At 47.2% G+C, this 20881-nt stretch overlaps 1 protein-coding gene and 1 long non-coding RNA gene across 2 annotated transcripts in view; one reads left to right on the forward strand and one right to left on the reverse strand.

Moving 5' to 3' along the window:
• Positions 1–9528: 9528 nt before the first annotated feature.
• Positions 9529–20881, reverse strand: part of LOC115271743 — a 12737-nt gene continuing 1384 nt past the window's right edge. Inside the window, exon 2 of the long non-coding RNA XR_003900081.1 lies at positions 9529–11055. This is a non-coding gene — a long non-coding RNA (uncharacterized LOC115271743). The remainder of the gene's footprint in view (positions 11056–20881) is intronic.
• The window catches only part of PAX6 (paired box 6), a 28335-nt gene continuing 28146 nt past the window's right edge, over positions 20693–20881 (forward strand). The window contains exon 1 of the mRNA XM_029914672.1: positions 20693–20802. The gene's annotated coding sequence lies outside the window, so the exon portion shown is untranslated. The remainder of the gene's footprint in view (positions 20803–20881) is intronic.

Here is a 20881-nt window from a genome sequence, read left to right on the forward strand (position 1 = left end):
CTCAAAACAACCCTAGTTGTAAGTGGCCTAGGCAATGTACTTCAGGAGAAAAATGAAAACTTTGGGAAAAACAATGAAAAATAAGTTTATATTGTACTCAGATGTTTCCAACCGGGTTTTCTTTCCTTTGCTTTTGGAAAATGCTTAAGCAAATAGTATTAGAATATCTTCAAAGTTTCTGGCAGAGTAGCTGCCAAACAGATCTTTTTGTATCCTCAGTCAGGATGCCACCTATTCCACCTTCCCTAGTCTCCCCAAGCTGCCTTCAGTAAGACTTCAAGGTATCATTAGGATACATGTATCAATTCCCTTTCAGAAATGAATTTTCTGGGGTGCCTGAGTGGCTCAGTTGATTAATCAGTCCAACTTTGGCACAGGTCATGATCTTGCAGTTTGTGAGTTAGAACTCTGTGTTGGGCTTTGTGCTGACAGCTCAGAGCCTGGAGCCCGTTTGGGATTCTGTGTCTCCCTCTCTATCTGCCCTTCCTCGCTCATGCTCTGTCTCTCTCTCCTTTAAAAATAAATAAACATTAAAAATTTGTTTTTATTTATGAATTTTTGGGGGTGCCTGGCTGGCTCAGTCACACAGCATGCAACTCTTGATCTTGGGGTTGTGAGTTAGAACCCCACTTAATAAATAAATACCCTTAATTTTTTAAAGAGAAAAGAATCTGAATTAGCCATTAAATATATTAAAAAACGTCAGGGCTCCTGGGTGGCTCAGTCAGTTAAGCCTCTGACTCTTGATTTTGGCTCAGGTCATGATCTCACAGTTCATGAAATCCCTGCTTGGGATTCTCTTTCCCTCTCTCTCTGGCCCTCTCCTGATCACTCATTTGCGTTCTCTCTCTCTCTCTCAAAATAAACATTTTTTTAAATGTCAAACTTCATTAATAAAGAAAATGCAAATTAAAATTGTATTACTTCATCTATCAAGTAAGCAAAGATAAATGCTAACATTACTATTCCATATCTGCTACCGTGTGGGGAAATAAACACTCTGGAAACTTGCTACAGAATTGTAATTCTATACCTTTCTAAAGGGTAATTGGGCAAGCTGTACCAAAAACTTTAAAAAGTACAATTTCCCAGGGCACCTGGCTGGCTCAGGTGAAAGAGCACGCAACTCTTGATCTCAAGGTCGTGAGTTCAAGCCCCACAGTAGGTGCAGCGATAACTCAAATAAATAGATATGTAAGTAAGTAGTAAGTACATAAATAAATAAATAAACTTTTAAAAAAGTACAAATTACCTCAATCAACTAGTTTTACTTTCTAGAATGTGTTCTATGGAAATGTATAAAGATATATGCAAAGTTACCTGTAAGAGTGGTCACTGCACTGCTGGATCTTTTTTTTTTTTTTTAATGTTTTATTTATTTTTTGATACAGAAGAGACAGAGCATGAGAGGGGGAGGGGCCGAGAGAGAAGGAGACACAGAACCAGAAGCAGGCTCCAGGCTCTGAGCTGACTGTCAGCACAGAGCCCGACGCGGGGCTCGAACCCACGAAAGCGAGATCTGACCTGAGCCAAAGTCAAAGGCTTAACCGACTGAGCCACCCAAGCGCCCCTGCTGGATTTTTTTTTTACTGTAAATATGTCAACTTCACAAAACAAAAACACCTTTCCTTTCAAAGCAATGTAGAGGAATAAGTGACTATCCTTTGAAAAGCATCTACTGTATGTGTGAAAAGATGCATTTTTTAATGGGCCTTTTACTACCCATTAAAATAAACTGCACATTATTTTTCCAACCTGAAGTCCTCTGAATGAATTTGTAGAAGTTCTCTTCCAAAGAATCGGTCTGGGAAGATCAATCTTTGGTTTTGGTTTAAGAAATGAAGTCTAGGGGCGCCTGGGTGGCTCAGTCGGTTAAGCCTCCGACTTCAGCTCAGGTCAGATCTCACGTTCGTGGGTTCGAGCCCCGAGTCGGGCTCTGTGCTGACAGCTAGCTCAGAGCCTGGAGCCTGCTTCCGGTTCTGTGTCTCCTTCTCTCTCTGCCCCTCCCCCTCTCCTGGTCTGTCTCTGTCTGTATCAAAAATAAATAAAACATTTAAATAAAATTAAATTAAATTAAAAAAAAAAGAAATGAAGTCTATTAAGTGGTCTTAAAAACAGAAGTGGGTCTCGTTCATGCAAATTATTGGTGCTTTCAAAGTCTTGGGCTTGGTGAGCATTGGCTTTCTCTTCCTTTGCACTGGATTTTAAATCAGAGGGAAAAGCAATGGGAAAGGAGCCCTGTAATGGGGGTATCCAGTGTCTGCACATTTGGAATGAAGGCCAATAGACCATCTACAGTTGGGAGGCCTGGAATAAGCCTTTGAGATGACAATGGAGCTTTGATTTTACGATTACAATTAAAGATCAAGGTGAGCATCCAGTGCCCAAAGACTTTCCCTGGTGGAAATGAATAAACACTTGGCTCTAATACCATAATAGAGCATATTATCAGCCATCAGAGCATGTTGTCCCTGAGTAGTAGAGGACTGAGGACTTTACAACAAAATGAAGGAGAGTGCCCCAGCGCCTCTCAACCACCATTCCTCAGCTGGGCTCCCCACGGAGCCTAGAGAGAGGGAGGACCTTCCTATAAACAGCCAGAGCAGCAGAATGAGCCCTAGAATTCAACAAAGTGTCAGGTGAGTTCATTGTACACAGATTCTCATTTGCCTCTTCTGCTGACAGATTGCTTCTTTGCAGACCTCCAGAAGAAGGCAAATTGCTGGGAAGGGTGTGAGGACAGAGGTACACTCATACACTGCCTGTGGGAGTATAGGCTCACACATGATTTGGCCAGAGGGACAATTTGGCAGTATCTCCCAAGTTTTAAAACGCACCTGTGGTGAAGCAACTTTGTTTCTAGGAGTCCAGATTCCAAAATTCCAGCACAAGGATTTATGCACAGGCAAGCAATTGCAACATTGTTTATCAGGAAAAAACATTCCAAACAACCTAAATGTCTATCACTACAGAGCCATTTAAATAAAGTATGTCATATCCATACAATGGAATATTATATGGCCATTCAAAATGAATTGCTTGGGGCACCTTGGTGGCTCAGTTGGTTAAGTGTCTGACTCTTGGTTCGGCTCAGATCATGATCTCAAGATTTATGGGTTTGGGCCCTGCAGTGCACTCTGTGCTGACAGCCCGGCCTGCTTGGGATTCTCTCTCTCTGCCCCTCCCGGTGTCTCTCCTTCTCTCTCAAAATAAATAAATAAACTTTCAAAAATGAAATACTTGGTCATGATTTGGAAAGATTATCTTTGTTAAATGATCTCCCTTGGGAAGAAAATTCTCGATTTCCTTAAATGAGCATAGATACATGTATATGTAAATGTATAGTTTGCACTGAAAAGATTTTGAAAGTTTCTATAGCTTCTAAACTATAGTTTCTAAAGTTTTACAGTTAATAAGGATTCTTCTAAAAATGGATTCTGTTAGGATTGAAGAAGAAAGGAAAACTCACTTCCTACTGTATCAATTTCTGTATTTATTAAGGAATCTCCAAACCCAACATGGGGCTCAAACTCATGACCCCAAGATCCAAAGTTGCATGCTCTACCAACCGAGCCAGCCATGCACCCCTCCCCAATTTCTGTATTGTTTAAGATTGAAATTTTTCCTTACTCTTTTTACTGTTATTTCTTAAATGATACCGTTTTTAGAGGAAACAGACCGGTATCTGTACATTTAATAGCTCGTGTGAAGGTTCTGTTCTAGGTGACACGACTTGTCCCTTTTGCTCTTCCCACTCCAGAGGACATAAGCGCTGGGGAGAATGAACATAGTGCCTCACGGCTCTGATGGACAAACTGAGTTTTGAGGCCGGGTGTTCACCACAGTACAGCAAGGTCAGAGACTACTTGTTACTCCCCCTACATACGAGATCTGAGCAGGATCTCTGCAGAACTAAGAACTCTGGATAAAAGCCACATTCAGTTTTCTCTGCCTCTGAGCCTAATCAGTCCCCAAGGCTGGGAGGGGCCAAATGGGCTGTGATTCAAGGCTGAAAGAACCTGAGCGGAAGGCAGAGAAGGCCTGGCCTCAGGAAACTGAATTTCAAACAATCCAAGCTCCATCCCTCTCTGGAGCCTTGAGCAAATTTCTGAATCCAATTGATTCTAAAAGTGCCTCAGCTTAAGGGAGGCAGCTCAGGCAGCGAAAGGGGAAGGTGGGCTGAATGTGGCATTACAGGGCCCTAAAGCAGGTTCTTCCATCTACCTTCTGGGGTCTTGAGGACAATCACAGCAGCCCTCTCGATGCTGTCACTCTTGTTTTTGTCAGCTATAAAAATTATCCCCAAACGACATCCTATCAATTTGAATAATATGTTTTATAAAGATGTCCTCAAAGTCTCTGGTAAGTCTAATATTCATTGTGGTTTATATAAACAAAGACTGAGAAGCCCACAGCCAAAAACTCTCTCCCAGTAGGGAATTAGGAGTGACCATTGGCTGACAACGCAGTGGCAGGCTGTATCAAAGCACCTGGAACATGTTTTTGAAGTCAGAAGGTATTTATGGGGGGAATCGTGCCCTGGTTGAACACCACTGTACACCCCCACTGACCTTTCCTGAAGGCTGTCCTCTTCCTCAATCTTCCTGAAAAACTAGAGTATACTTTCTGCCTCTCTGTGATGCTTTCCTGGAGTTTCCTCCCACGGCCTTGGGTGGAGAAGGTAGTCTACGAAGTGCTGAATGGCTAGATCAAATGTGGCCATTGATTTTTACTTACAAAGCTTTCTCCTAAGAGAGTGTTGTTCTCCCCTCCTCCAGTTCTGTTGCTGTGACCAGAACATGGACGTCCAGCAGCACTGGCGGGTCCGCGCTCAGGGACGCCACTCCCTGCCTCTGCCAAGCGCGAAGAGCTGATGGACTCACTTGTCCGGCTTCCCTTCTATCTCTTTCTGTTATTTTACTCGCTAATTTTAAGTAAGAAGTTAGAACAAAAGGAGAGGATGAGAGAAGGAAAAAAGAAGGATGAAAGGTGGGGAGGGAGGAAGCAAAGAGGATAAATGAAAACCTGAAAGATGAATGAAAGAAATGGCAAGGAGGACAGAGGAAGGATTTGAGGAGAGAGGATGGCCCCATAGAAGCAAGGGAGGTATTACCTACTATTTTGCTGAGAAAATGAGAAAAGAACCAGCTCCAGCTCCACCACACTCTCCCAACTGTTTCTGAGCCCAGCAGCTCTACGCCCCCCACCCCCATTATTGTTGACAGACCACTCCTGCTACCAACCAGACTGAGGCCTCCATGGAAGCACTGTATCCTATTTCTTCTTGCCTTCTTCTGGGCTCTGATAACACAGTTTTCCTCTCTGTCCTCGGCGCCATCAATTTTTCCTTCTCTAGTGCATGATTGCCCATCAGGATGCAAGCATGTCTTCATGTCTATCATCTCATTGTCCTGTTCCCCGCTGCAACAAAGATGGCAGTAATCGTTACATGCACTTGTGCTGCCTCAAATTTCTCTCATCTCATTATGTTTCAATCTCACTCCGCCAACATATTGTTCACTTTGCCCAATAGTTCATGACAAGGTCCCCACTGACGGCCACACTGACAAACCAAACGGCCAATTCTCAGCTTTTACCCAACCCAACCTATTTCATAGCATTTGATGCTATCTTTGATTACCAGATGTTCTCTCTCACTTTCCTAAAACACTTTCTCCAACTGCCCTCCTGCACCACTCTCTCTCGGTTCTCCTGCTTCCTTGGCTGCTCCAAGGATCTCTTTTCCCAACTTCTCCTCAACTCCCAGACCTTTAAACATTGCCACAGCTTGATCCTCAGACCAATTCTCTGCCTCACTGAGTACCTCACTAATTTCATTCAGTCTCATAGTTTTACAAATTGTCTCTTCAATAATGATTCCCAAATTCACCAGGCTGGAGAGCCCCTCACCTTGAACTCCAGACTCATATACCCAACTCTTATCTGACATTTTCACTTAGATTCCTAACAGATGTCTCAAACTCAGTATACCAAAACCAAACTCGTCATCTTTCTCCATAATCCTACCCAACCAGTCTTTGTCATCTTCGTAAATGGCAAACTCAGTTTTCCAATTTCTCCAGCCAAAATTCTGACTTCTCTTTCTCTCACAACCCTACCTTATTCATTAGAAAAACAAAATACATCTGGAATCTAATCACTTCTCACAACTTCCACTGTTCTCATCATTAGCTCTTACCTGGACGACTGCAACAATCTCTAGACTTTATTGTGCATTGTTGTGGGTACTGCTGATTGTTCACCACAATCGATTATCCTTTCCTTTCTTCCATGTGTGTTGACACATTTCCCACTTCTACTTACAATTTGCTGTAAACTAACGTATGGACAAAGGAATGCAAGAAGAAGGGATGTATGCTACTTCCAAGGTAAATGTGGAGACCATGGGCATGGTTCCTGCATTCTCTTTTCACTTCCCAGTAGCCAGAATTTGAAGGCAACTGTGAAGACATGTAGACAAGAAGACAGGGAAGTCTAGATGTGCAAATAATCATATAAAGCAGAACTGGCTGCCAGTCTGAAGCACACAGGTCAGGCTGTTAGGTAAGAGAAGAACAAACTTCCATCTTCTTCAATCCACTGAATTATAGAAGCTGAGACTTATGCTACTTAACATGGGAAGCTCAGGTAGAGAACCTAAAACCTGTAAGCTTTTCAAGAAAGGGTTTGAGATGTTTCAATTCTGCATCCTCTCCCCCCAAAATGAGTAGTTCCAATACATGGAAAACAAACTGTAAAGTCAGCATTAATAAACATTTACATGAACAAAGAAGAGTTAACATTAGGTCAACACACCAGCTGCAATCCACATCATATGTTATATACAAATATAATAAAATTTAAAGCATAAAAACAGGGGTGCCTGGGTAGCTCAGTTGGTTAAGCATCTGACTTCAGCTCAGGTCATGATCTTGCAGTTTGTAGGTTCAAGCCCTGTGTCAGGCTCTGTGCTGACAGCTCAGAGCCTGAAGCCTGCTTCAGATTCTGTGTCTCCCTCTCTCTCTGACCGTCCCCTGCTTGTGCTGTCTCTCTGTGTCTCTCAAAAAGTAAAAAAATTAAAAAAGCATAAAAACAAAATGCACAATTCATTTTTAGCAAAATTCAAGACTCTTTCAAAAAAGTTTATAGCAAACAATTATACAGAGCTGTGGGTAAATTTTATTATTTGATATGATGTGTGGTAGGGCCTCAAAGTAAAAGTGCTTAGGACCTGGGGTGGCCTAAAATGCTACCTGTCTTTGCTATTTACTAGCTGAGTTACTTTGATCAAGTCCTTTAAACTCTGAGACACAGTTTCCATCTCCTGTAAAATGGGAAAAGAGCAGGAAAATAATACTTATTTCATTTCACAGGGTTGCAAAGATAATCAACAATAGTCAATCAACAATAATAGTATACAGTTTTGAAAATGTATGGAATGAATACTATTACACTAGAGGTTTCCATAGTGTTTGAAGTGAGTGTAGAAGTCAGTTAAGCCTATAATGCTCAACCCTACAGAATTATCTGGAAAGCCTTTTAAAAAAAATGTTTATTTATTTATTTTAAAAGAGAGACAGAAAGAGAGAGAGAGTGGGGGGTATGCATACGAATGGGGGAAGGTCAGAGAGAGAGAGAATCCCAAGCCGCTTCCATGCTGTCAGCACAGAGCCCAACATGGAGCTCAGTCTCTCAAACCATGAGATCATGACCTGAGCCCAGACCAAGAGTTGGATTCTCAACTGCTCAACCAACTGAACACCCCAGGTGCCTCATCTGGAAAGCTTTTTAAAACACAGATGGCAAGACCCATCTCTTCAAAGAAGTGCATTAAGTAGGCTTTAGGATTCTGTATTTTAAGGTCCCTGGTCACAAGAAACTCATGTTATTGGTTACTCTCAGTGGTTAAGCACTGAGCAGCTGGATGACAGGGTAGGAAGGAGAATTTTCATATTTAAAAAATTTTTTAAATTCAGAATCACACGAATGTATAATTCTATTCAAAAATAACCAGATTAAAATGATTTAATACATTAACCAATAGAGAAATACATGTTCTTGAGAAACTCCTAAGAAGGCTGGCCCTGAACAGGAGTTCAGGGTGCAGGTCAGTTTTCTCAACCGCACCTTCACGCAGATTTAGCCAGATTCTACTTGAACATGTCCAATGTCTCCACTCACACTACCTTACAAAGCAGCCCATCCAGTTGTCAGACAGCTGTAATTGGTAGAATATTGTTTTTACAGGTCTGTGTCACAGTGAGGGATGCTATAAACATCGTCATGGAGGTGGTAGCATGATCTGACTCACAGCATAACTGAATTCATCGGTGATAGTGAGGTACTTGATGACGGGGTTTCCTGGATATGATTCTGGTGAGTCTCTGTCTGTCACCAAGACAGAAAACTGACATTGATTTTATCTTCAGATTTTTGCTTGACCTACTGATGTGATTGTGGCTCTGGTTATCAGGAAGCTCTCAAAGTGGGATATGAGTCCATGTTTAATCAGTACTGTGTCTGTCTTGTCCCTGATTCTTATTATCTAATGCAAATGGACTTCCTTATTACCTAACATAGTAGCTTCAAGCAGAGAAAACGAGGCAAACTGAAGCTACAAAATTCAAGCAACTGAACGTCATCATGTCCTAGAGACAATATAAGATTTCTTGGTAAATAAACGTGCTGGTGCCCCAATCCAAATGCACTACAATAGCCAAAAGAGAGAAGAAATCACTCTGAAAAAAAAGAGTGGGATATTTTTTTAATTTTCCACTTGGTTTCATGATTTTGGAAAAGAAACTAGCCTTTTCATTCCAAAAGAGTATACCAATTGCCCCAGCTTTATCCCCACCTCCGCTACCAAATTCCTATTATTTATTCTCATTTGAATGGTCTGAAACTGTCAAGTAACAGAAAGGTTGTTATCAATACTGCATCAGCCCCAGATGGATTAGAGGGAGAATGTTTGTGGATCTCTGTAATCCCTCCATCGATTCTGGGATTCTGAGCTTCTCTGGGGAATGCAGCAAAGCCACAGGAAGTCCCCAAAGGCAAGATGTTGCAGGCTGTTCTCTGGTTCAGCTGCCAAACACAGAAAAAGTAATGTGGGCAAGAAAATGAGAGGAAACCCTTCCTTGCCTGCAACTCAGAGGCAGATGAGAGCATGAGTTATTTTATTCCTCCTGAGATCCACCATAGCTTATCAGTCTCTAAGGAACACAAACTTCCACGCATGTCTTCTGTTTCCAAAATGAACCCCAAAGTCACCTGGTTCAAGGAGCCTCATATGGAGTTAGAAATGTGTACTGATGTTGCCTCCAGCCCAGTTCTGTTTCCAAGTCCAAAAATAGATTTGAGGGGGACTTTGAACAAAATCTTTATATTCTCTGTGCTTGAGTTCCTTTAAATTGAATGGCATTTGCCATTCACTTTCATATAGAAGTGAGAGGAAACAACTGCCATGGGATTCGTTAAAGAGAGAGAGAGAGATTTTGAAGTATATTGTAAAGAGAGAACAATGAGACATAAAGTAGCCATTCTTTACTCTTTTAAGCAGTAACTTGTATTTACTGAAATTCATGTACACACATAAGCTATGGGGAGACGGAGCATAGGTGGATGTTCTAAGAGAAACATAAAACAAAATAACAGAATAATGTTAGCTGAAAAACTTAGGTTTCCTATACACACACACGCACACAAATTAGGATCACAAGCGCTATTATGGACAGTTCTAACGACATTTTCTTTATTCTGCTTTGAAACACGTTTGTGGGCATTGTATAGGACTGTTTTAAATTCTCAATATTATGCTTTATTTCATTAAAATGAATTTGCTCTAAACAAAATAAAAATGTTCAATGTTACAAACATGGGGTATTTAATTTAGAAAAGGACTTAAAGATGCCCAAAATGTTTTATGTAAAATATTCATTACACTGTAGGACAATGGGATAAAGAAATGAGAACATTATATATACATGGTTTTCCTAGAACATCCAGGCCCTAAAATGACCACAACTGACATTAACAGGGAAAATGTGTAAAAAATCAAGAATATTAATACTTTAATAACAACAAAAACAGAGTTAAAATCAATGTTTTTATACTGTAACTGTGTTTAGAAATATTTTCAGACTATGCAATCATAGGTGCATCAATATTGGAAAATGTTTGGTATATATTTTTTTGAAAAATACACATTCAGTGATGTGTATGTCTGGACATGTCTTCTTCATTTTGGAGGGGGGAAAATATTCTATTATTTGTATTACCTACAGAAACTAGGAAAACCTTAGCATTATTTTCTTCCTTATTTTAGTTTTTCTAACTTTGCATTGTTTCAACATGTCTGCTTTGTCTTAAATACTGAAACAGAAAAACAAAGAAATCCCCACTTCAGATACACAGAAGAGCTAAATGGGATTTTAATTTTTTCAAATATGATTTCTACTTTTGCACACTTCGTGCATATGCCCCACAGGAGGAAAGACAGAAGAGGTAAAAGTGAGGCATGGTGAAATTGGATTTTGCCACAACCCCAGCAAACGCCTGTTAGATTGATTTTCCTTCCCTGTAAACAACTGGAAAGCAGCGGCAACAGAAAAAAGTCCTTAAAACTCAGACAATCACTAAAGAATACTTCGTTACACGAATAGGGAGCTGAGTGGTAGCCACTACTTCTATGGGATTCCTCAGCAAGACAAACTCTGCACATTCAAGTTTTGAAACTATGAACTACAGTATTCCACAGATGATCGCTCCTGGTGTTTAAAAGGCCCCTGCAGAGGTCTAGTCAAAATATTTACATTCCTCTCAGAAACTGTACCGCCAAGGAAAAGAGAAACACAGTGAGAGGACGAATCAAAAAGAAAACTTTCCTTCCCTGGGAGCGTGAAAAGGTATCAGGCCGCTGGGTCTTCTCCATCCACAGTCCTGTTCTCTTCGTTAGATCAGGCGTGGATAACACACCTTTCCGGTGAACGTTCCTCCATGGCAGGTGCTTTAGCACAATTTTATGTCAAAATTAGGGTTGTATCAATTTCTGAGAGCCTGTAGGTAAAAGAAAGCCATGAGTAGACGTGTTTAATTGTCAAGCGTGTTCCTCGGGGCGCTGCACCCGCGCTGTAAATACGTAAGTGAGTGATAGGCACGTATATGTTTTCCATAAAGCGCAGCCACTGGCTCACAGTGAGTCAGATTCTGGCGTGGAAGCGTGTTCGAGGCTGGGCGGCGGCCCGGACTGGATGGGGGTGGAGGAAGGAGCAGGCGGGGACGATGATTAGCGAAGGAAATGACCCAACTCCCTCCCTTCTGTTTTCACAATCTGCGTCACGCTTCTGTACGAGCCGCGCCCGCGGCGGCCGGGTCACTTCGGGCACTCGTCTGGCGGTCGCCTTCCCGACCCGGGTCCCCCAGCTCCGACGCGGCCCGCAGGAGGGCTACCCACCCCCATCTCCCGCCCCCAGGGAAGGCCGAAGTAGGGACTTGACCTGGCTCCTCGGGGTCAACCCTGGGAAACGGAACGTCTCCCTTCCCGGCGCCCCTCGACGTGGGTGCGGAGCTGGGAGGCCAGAAACCGGAGCTGAAGCCGCCGCCGAACCTGGCCTGGACTCAGCGGCGGGGGGACCGCGGCCAGCGAGGCGGCGGAGGCGGCGCGGGGCGCTGAGACACCTCCGCTCGCCCCGCCACCACCGCGCAACTCCTGCCGCCCGCGTTCTCGACAGAAAAGCACCTTCTAACCATTAGTCGTAATACTCCATTATTCCTGTTAGAACAAGTTAATGTAAGGGTTGGGCTGGGAGGCCCCGGGCGGGGTCACGTGCGCCCCCGTCACTCCGGCTCCCCTCGCCTCTCCGGTTCGAGTTATGCCATCAAGCTAATATATTGTGACTGCTCTTCTCTCCTGTGACAAAGGCTTGCAGCTGCCTCCAAATCAATAGACGTCAAAGAAATATGAAAACAATCATGACACAAAACTTAAATCCTGGCTGGAGCCTACATAATCAGAACTGTGCTTCTGTTCTCCGAGCCGCCGATTAATTTATCCCAAAGTTTAGTCAAATTTTTATTCCGGTACCTTTTTCCCAGCAGATCCTGCTACATCTGTCGGGTTTGTAATGTAATTTGTAATTACTGCCCTTCATGTGGTCCGGTGCCTTGAACCATCTTTAATTAAAAGCATAATTAAGGGAAGATCTAAAGAAAGACAATTACCAGATGGTCCTTTTTTTTTTTTTTTTTTTTTATAAGAGGCGGTAGTTTCCTGGAGCGGGGCGTAGGGTCTGTCCCCAGGACCCAGTGCCTGGGTAGGGGGTGGCAGGGCCGAGCGGCGCTTGCGCACTGCGTAAGCCTAGGCCCCGTGCCCATCCCCGCTCCCCTCACCCCGCCCCCCACCCCGGGCTCTAAGCCCAGAGGCCGCTCCCCAAGGTGAGCGCCAGCGTCCAGCGGTGCCCAAATCCCCTGGTTCTCTTCACTATTTCCCTGGGTTTTCGGGGTGTGAGGCTCAGCGGGGGCGGCTGGGGCAAGTTCAAGGCCGAAGCGCCTTCCAAATCCGCAAGGGCGCTCCCAGATCCGACCCCGCCCTGCCTTGCGCGCCAACCTGGGAGCTCAGAAGCCGGAGGACGCGGGGGCTTGAAAGATGGGGAAAGGAAGAGAGAAGGGCAGCTGTCCCCGAGAGAGCATCCTGGCGAGGGAACCTCTCAGCCTAGGCCCTCCCTAGAGCCGGGCAGCCTCGGGCGGGAGCTAGGGGACGGGTCTCCAGCGGGTCTGAGAACCCCAGGGACAACAGGACAGCGGCGCAGCGCCAACGCCCGCAGCCCCGTCGGGCAAAGTAGCCCTTTGACAGCGATTGTCTCGGCTGTCGGTTCCTCGGTGTCCACTGGTCCCCGGAATTCTCAGAACAAGTTTCGGAGGAGGAGGGAACAAACCCATTCCCCACCCCTATCAGATCCCCATGTCCCCAAAATGAATAATGTAGTCGGGAGCCAAGATTTCTGCATTAGCGCCGCGTTGCCCCGGCGGCTGGCTCGAGGATTCCGAAGTCGGATAATGGAAATTAAACTGTTGTTGTATGGCGGGGATGTCATTATGTGACTGTTCATATTCAAAGTCAGGCAGCAATGAATTGTAATCATTTCAATTATCTTCAATACACTTTCTTTAGGACACAAGTTGTCAAAGATTAAAAAAAAAAAGTACATTCTTGCGGCTCCGTGGGTCCATTTTCCAGACGGTTTGTTGCTCTTGCTGCCTGATTTGGTTTCGGCTTTTATTCCCCAGCCTCAGAGTCTCTTACAGAGACTCCGACGGAGTGAGCGAGCCCCGGCGGTCCTAGCCGCTTCTCTGGCGCTGCGTGCCTGCCACCCGAGTCCGGAATTGGCCTCCGTGCGCCTGGCGCGCGTATTTTGGTTGCTTTCAGGTTTAATTAACTTTGAACAACAAATATGCCTGGAGATGTAGATCTGGTGTCGCCTTGGGGAAGGGGGCCGTCGTATTATATTCTGCATCCTCCCCAGCCTTAGAGGGTGGGCTGGCTGCAGCAGCCTGCGTCCTGGGAGGCCAGAACCATGCGTCAGAAAGACACGTGCTGGACGGTGCCCTCGCCTCCGAGATCCCTGAGAGAGCCCGAGTCCGTCTTCTTCCAGCCGAGAGAAGGCAGGGACGAGCCTGGACCGGCGGAGCCTGCTTTCCTTTGTTGAAACTACCCCCAGACCCATGCTCGCTCCCGGTTGTCCCTGAACCTGAGGCAGTGGCGATTTGGATGTGATGTCCTCGCGGGATGGCAAAGAGCCCTCCGCTCGCATCCCAGGCAGAGAGGGTAGGGGTCGCCTTTGAAGCCCACGTCCATCGCGCCTATTAGGACTAATCCCGATCTTTACACTAATATCGCGTCTCGGGTTTTTATTATAATCATTTGGGAGGAAATGAGCTCTTGCCAGGCAAATAGCACCCCGCACCCCACTTTTCATAGCTGCGCAGGGCCGAGGCCTGAACAACCCTGCGGGCAATCCCCGAGCTGCCGATATTATATTTGTGAAATGTCCTTTTGTTGAAGCTTTTAACACCTTCTTATAACGAATCATTTGTTCTTTTCTCTTTAATTTTGATAGACAATTAGCCATCAGAGATACACCAGTTGACTGTAACCGAGCATTAAACTCGCCTTTATGTAACGCTAATTTAGCATAGCTGCTTTGTTTAACTTTGCTATATAAGAACCAGGTTTTGTAGCAAAAAAAAAAAAAAAATAGGTGTAATTTTATGTGGGGCTTCATTTCTTTTGGCCCTGTACGCAGCAAGCCCTCTCCTCTTTGTGAAGCATTCTGCTGGGGCCTGACGCCATTTCCCGTGCCTAGCACCTGCAGGCTGGGGTGGGGAGGGGGGGGGAATTAGCATTGATATAGATTTAGTTGAAATGTAATCTCTTAAATCTGTCCAAGATTCGGGGAGATAATTACACTTTCACTGAATTGCCAGGGGTCAGCGTCTCAGAGGACCTGAGGAGTTGATTTACTAACAATAGTGTTACATAAAAAATGGCGTTTGAGATTATAATGTTAATGGCTGCGGTCGCTGGGGAATGCGGACGCTTCCAACTAATTCCATGTAACTTGGTTTTTGCCTCCCTTTTCCTCCCTCCCCTTCCTGTCCAGCTTCGTCTTCTGAAAGATTCAGAGCTTCTCGGGGTTTAATTTGGTGGCAGGCTTCAGGAGGTTAGGACGCTGGAGCTTGGCGTTGACGCGCTTCTTCTCAAAGAATTTGTGGTGACAGGTTGTGGCCTTGACACCAGGACTGGGCTCTTCCCCGACGAGGAGCAGAACTAAGGCGCGGACTCCGCGCACCATTCGCGGAGACTCAGGCTGGAGCGGAGCCCAGGCAGCAAAGGCGGACCACGGCTTCGGGAAGAAGCGCTGCGCCCTCCCAGGCCGGCCTCCCCGGCCCGCCTGAAACTGGACCTGCCCCGCTTCCAGCCATCTCCAGTCTCTAGGCTGGACGATAACGAGGCCCTGTTCTCTACCCTACTTGCCCGCACAGGCCGCACTTCCAGCCCAGCAGCCCCAGACCTGTGGACACTCCCTTCCCACCGCCAACTTTCCCAAGTTCCAAGTGGAGTTTGGCGGGAGGCCTGGACGTACATGCAGAGAGGGCTGCGGGATACCTGGAGACACTGCAAACTCCAGATTCTAGCTTGCAGGTGGGGATAAGCTTGAAACTAAGAGATCAGCCTTCTTTGGGGGTGGAGACGGTGAAGGAGTTTACACTCCCCTACACACTTGTCAAACTTGACCCACATTGGTCTCCACCCAGAGAGCCTAGATTCCGGCAGAAATCCCACTACCACTCTTAACTTGAAGCCCCATCAGTAGTTCCGGCACCTCGCCGCCCAGTAAATTGCTGGCCGGCTCATCCCCACCCATGGGCCAACTAGGAGCCCCAGAAACTGCACAAAAGTGAAGGGATGAAGAGGGGAAAAGCAGCTCCTCTTCCTGGATAGGACGAAAAGAGCTAGTTTTCTGACCTCCAGGGTGTCTCTGGACCAGGCAGTCAGAGGAAGCATCCAGATCTTGGGAGTGTCCTCAGGCCACATCAGGGTTCACCTGCCTACTCCTGGACCCAGGACGTGGCCGTTGCTGATATCCCGAGTCCAGGAGCTTAGACTTTCTCCTGAAGGCAAGACTTTGGAGTGTGGAAGGGGGGCGCCTCTGCCCTGTGCGGTGACACGGGTAGGCAGAGAGCTCCAGGCTCGTCCTGCCAGACTTGGGCGCAAGCCTTGCCTGCGCTCTCCCTTGGGCTGGGGATTCTGCTTCTGTGAAGAAAGGGTTCTGGAACCGCCACTTTCGGGTCCAAGGAAAACAAGGAGCCGCCCCTTGGCCTAACATGTCCTCACTCACCTTACCTAGTTCCACAGCACCCGCTGACTGGCCGGGCACCAGTGGCCTCAGGGGCGCTCGGAATCTCAGCGTACAACACAGACTGGACAGAGAGGCCTGATGCCCAAGCCCTTGGCCCTGGGGGGGTCCCCGCGCACTGTGCGTGTTTACGTATGCGCCCCCTTATCTTATATGTAACAGCAATATATATGTTAATTGAAAACTTCTGAATTTAAAAAGGTTGTGACAAGTTATAATTTGTCCTGTCAATGCCTGGAATCCTTATTTATCTCTTTAGCTTGCCTCCCGCTCGCGCCTGTCAGCTAACAGCTTGCCTAACTCGTTGACTTCCTCACTCATGGCACGGAAATGACAAATGTGCTGTTTTATCCGTACAATTTATTTCATTATTGTTGCCAGCACGACGCATCACAATCAATCATAAGGAAGTCCAGTTGGCAGGTGTCAATCTTGGTGTGTTTTTGTACGTCTCAGTCTATATTTAATCCAATTATAAGGGTCACAGAGTAAGTGCCAATCCTCTTGTTACAACTCACATCTTATTTAAGATTTAAAGTAAAAAAAAAGTCAACTCCATCACATGGACCTTTGGGGGGAAGGGAGGGGATGCCTTTGAAACCCCCTCCCTTCTCTCTCTCTCTCTCTCTCTCTCTCTCTCTCTCTCTCTGCCTTCTCACCTCCAGTTTAAATTATGAAGCTATCCCTTTTTATTAAAGAGTTGCAGGGAATCCGAGGTTTATGAGCATTTGTGTGCAAATGAAGGCTCTCGTTATTTTGCTAAAGTAGAAGCAGACTTAATGATGAGAGATCTTTCCGCTCATTGCCCATTCAAATACAATTGTAGATCGAAGGCGGCCTTGTCACGTTGAGAAAAAGTGAATTTCTAACATCCAGGACGTGCCTGTCTACTTTCAGCGAATTGCATCCAATCACCCCCAGGGAATTCAGCTAATGTCTCAGTCTCCACCCGGACAAGGGAGAGAAAGAAATCAAACATGGTGCCACAGACTAACTTAACATGAAAACGTTTAGAAAGAGAGGAAAAGCAGAGTTTTCTTGAATTGGTTGCAATAGAGATTTCCTTAGTGGGAAAGCAAACTGCAAGGACTTGGAGATTTTCCCATATGTCCAAGAAAACTTTGTGATGGGATAGAATGGACAGAAAAGAGAAGAAACTAAATATTTCTTTGAATGAGAGCAGGAAAATAATTGAATAGCAGAGAAACCACTCTTGCATAAATCATGCCATTATGCAGTTCTTTAGACCTGAGTGAAGAGATAGCAAACATTAGCTTTGCTAAATATTACCATTTTTGACACCCAGATTTACAAAACATTTTTTCGGTTTTTACTTAAAACCAAAATCTTGTTTTAAAAGCCTGCCAGCTTACGGGAGAGGGAGAAGAGGAGGAGGGAAGAAAGGGCAAGAGCCACATGCATTGCTCAGTAAATTTAATTACTGGGATAATAGATACTATACGGGGTTTTGGCTCATGTACCTATTTGGAATGACACACAATATACACAGGTATTTTTTTCTCAGTTAGGGACTTTTGCCTCACTAATCTTTATACAGAAGAGTTTTAGTAAATCCCTTTATAAACTGACACCCATTCAGGAATAATTTTAAATACATGATATTATCTTAAAATAATGCATTTTAAAAAATAGAAGTTAACAAGATGCATTATCCTCCAACTTAGCAAAATGAAATTAAAATACTGAAGGGGGAAAATCCATTTCTACTTTTCAATTGTTGTATGACTCAATGCCCATTCTCAAAGAAAAGAAAAATACCAAATCAATTCCTACCCACTCTGTAGCACAGATCCAACGTAGGAATTCCTCCAATCTGAAAGATGCTTTATTTGCATAAAACAGTTAAGGAGAGAGGAGAGAGAGAGAGAGAGAGAAACATACCTTGGACAAGAACAACAGATTTCAGCTACAGTTCAAGCCAAATTGGTTCTCTACCTATCGTCCCCCCCTCCCTCTCTCCTTCACCCAAGCCTGCCCTCTAATCCTTGATTTCGTTTCCTTCCTCCACCCATACCCCCTATTTCAGGCCCTTCACTCCCATCCCCAGTCCCCACTGGGCGTCAAGGGGCTTCGGGGTAGTGGTAGGCCAGGGCCTCTGCAGACCTGGCGGCTGCCAAGCTCGCTCACTGCTTTGGAGAATCAGAGCTTGGGACTGCCCTGGGTATCAAGGAACTTCAGTCTGGGCTAGCCTGAGCTGAGGGGAAGCCTGGAAGAAAAGGTTTCCTTCCCCTTTCTGGCCCTTTGCACCCCACCTACAGCCCGCCTTTGGTCTCACTCTGCGTCCCGGGTTGCCAGTCGTCGATGACGCCCCCGGGCCTCCGGCGGCGCCCTTCTGCCAGCTGCGGCCTAGAGAGGCTGCCACTGCCCAGGCGGGTCGAGGCCGGGCCTCGCAGGCTGAGCACCACGAGGGGGCCCGGCCGAGCCGTCCACAGGACCCGTGGCAGGCTGGAAGGGGAGTTCCCGGCTTTTGGGGTTCTAGAAGGACCTCCCAAGTTCTCTCAGGTAACAAACGACACCGGGTACCGAGTTTCGGCAGCGGCTCAACTTGCGCCTTCCCTGGTGGCGACCCCAGCGCGGGCTTCCCTTGCCTCCTCCCGCCCTGCCTGCTGTGCCCGGGGCAAATGGAGAGCGGCTTCGGCGTTGGCCCGGAGCTCGGAAGAAGGGCCTAGTCCGGCCTCGCCTCCACCGCCTCCCGCTCCCGCGCGGCCCGAGCGCGCCCTTTATTGACAGGCTGATAAGCAGGCGGGGGCCGTGGCGTTTCCAGCGTCGCTCTCGAGCACCCTGCTGGGTTGCAGGGATCCGCGCACACTTAATGGCCAGGACTCCAAACAAGCCCGGAGCAGCCTTCCCGGCGGCCTCCGGTCAGGACTTGAGGGGGTGGGTGGGGAGCGAGAAGCGGGCAGGAACTGGGGAGTAGGGAGGCCTACTCAGGCTCCGGGCCTACTCGCAGTCAGACTCTAAGGCAGACCAGGGAGCGGGGGAGACCTCCGGACATCCGGGGCCGGGGGCTGAACCAGGTCCTGGAGGGGGACCAGGAGGTTACCAAGAAACTAGGTCACAGGACGTGGCCGATGGCGGCAGAGAAGCCCGCAAACGCCTCCCTGAGCCAATCCCCAGCGAAGTCCGACTTAGGGAGATAGGACAGCGGTAGGGTCCTGCCCCAGCTCAGGGCAGGGGAATGGATGCTCCTTTCCCCTGACACGGGAGGACCAGAGGGCTGAGATGGGGAGAAGTATGGGGACCTTTTAAAAATAAGAAATAACATCAGGCTTAGCCTTCTGCCAGCAGGCTCTGATTCTCCTCCCCCTGCTCTACCCTACCCTCAGGGCCTCGGAGGGCCGAGCAAAAAATAAATAAAATCAAATCCGGCCAGGAATAGCCAGGAGGAGCCTGGACCACCTTGTGGCCTGTTGTGGAGTCCTACACCTGTCCAGTGTGCTGGGAGCAGGAACCCTGGCACCTCTAGTGCCTCTGCTCCCTCTGTGCTGTGCTCTCCCTTCTCCACCCCTACCTGAGCAGAGTGCGCAGGAACTGGCTCTGGAACCGTCCTCAGGCCTAGGCTTCCCTCTCCTGTTTTCCACATACACCTGCTCCCAGGTCTACCAGGACTAGGCTTCCCAGGAGCTGCCTGAAGGCCATTCTATAACCCACCACTTCCCTTCCTGCCACCTTGTTAAGAGCCTCCTATCAGCCCTTGATGGACCTCTGTCACTTCCTAGTTAGACCCAGATGGAGACCGATCAGGAAGAGATCAGACATTGAGAAGCCTCCTCCCCTGTTTGGGGAGGAAGGAGGACATGAGAATGACAATGTGGGTCTAGGTACCCTTCCAACGATAGCCAGACCCAGCTCTACTAAGAGGTCTCCCAGTCCACAGCAGGTGTGAGGGGAAAATGAGCACATTACCAGCTCAGTATCCAGCCCACCTACCCCCATTTTCTGTTGTTTTCTCGACTCCTAGAAGGGGACGCTTGACTTCAGAACCTGGGATTTTCCTATTTTCCTCCTCTAGTCCACAAAGTTAGCAGTTAATCACCAAGTGAAAGATTCATTAAATCACCTGTATTTTCTGTGTGCCTGGAGTCTTTCAGACCAAAGGGGTGAGGCAGGTGCTGTTTGGAGCATCCTCACAAGAACGAGTTGGCTTGGCCAGGACTTTGGCGTAGCCTGGGGTAAGGGTTCGCCTGACCTCTCCCCGGAGCCCTCGACTGTGCCCAGCTGGTGACTTTGAGAGGGCCAGACTGGGGTACCCATCGCGTTCCTCAGGCTCCTCCTGAAAATGATTCCTGCCAGAGGCCCCTCTCAACCCAGGCGCAGCCTCCAAGTCACTCGGATAAAGTGACTTCCCCCGTGATCGGAGGATGGGCACCTGGGAAGGTAGCCGGCCAGCCTAGTGGCAGCGTCCCGCGTGCCAGCGGAGAGAAAGAAAGCACTCGGGAAGACAGGTTTTCTGGGGGTTGACTATGCCCTAAAAGAGGGCTGGGCGGACCCGTGCGGGTTGGACGTGGGTAGATACGGGCTGGACTCTGGAAGGCCAAGGCAGGGCACAGAGCGGGCCTGACTTGGGGTGGGTGGGGGGAAGGCTCCCGCCGGGCCGAGCGCAAGTCTGCGCGGAGCTGAGCCCAACTCTAGCCGCCATGACGTCACGCGGGTTGGGCAGCCAATGAGGACCGCGCTGGCAAGGATATTAAGGAAAGTTAGCGCCTGCCTGAGCACCCTCTTTTCTTATCATTGACATTTAAACTCTGGGGCAGGTCCTCCCGTAGAAAGCGGCTGTCAGATCTGCCACTTCCCCTGCCGAGCGGCGGTGAGACGTGTGGGAACCCGCGCCGCCAGGCTCACCTGCCTCCCCGCCCTCCGCTCCCAGGTAACCGCCCAGGCTCCGGCCTGCGTCCGGCTCAGGGGCCGCGCCGCGTCTCTGCTGCTCGCGATGGGTGCCCCCAAAT

Source organism: Suricata suricatta, chromosome 11 (genome assembly GCF_006229205.1).
Source record: "Suricata suricatta isolate VVHF042 chromosome 11, meerkat_22Aug2017_6uvM2_HiC, whole genome shotgun sequence".
Classification (NCBI taxonomy): Eukaryota; Metazoa; Chordata; class Mammalia; order Carnivora; family Herpestidae; genus Suricata; species Suricata suricatta.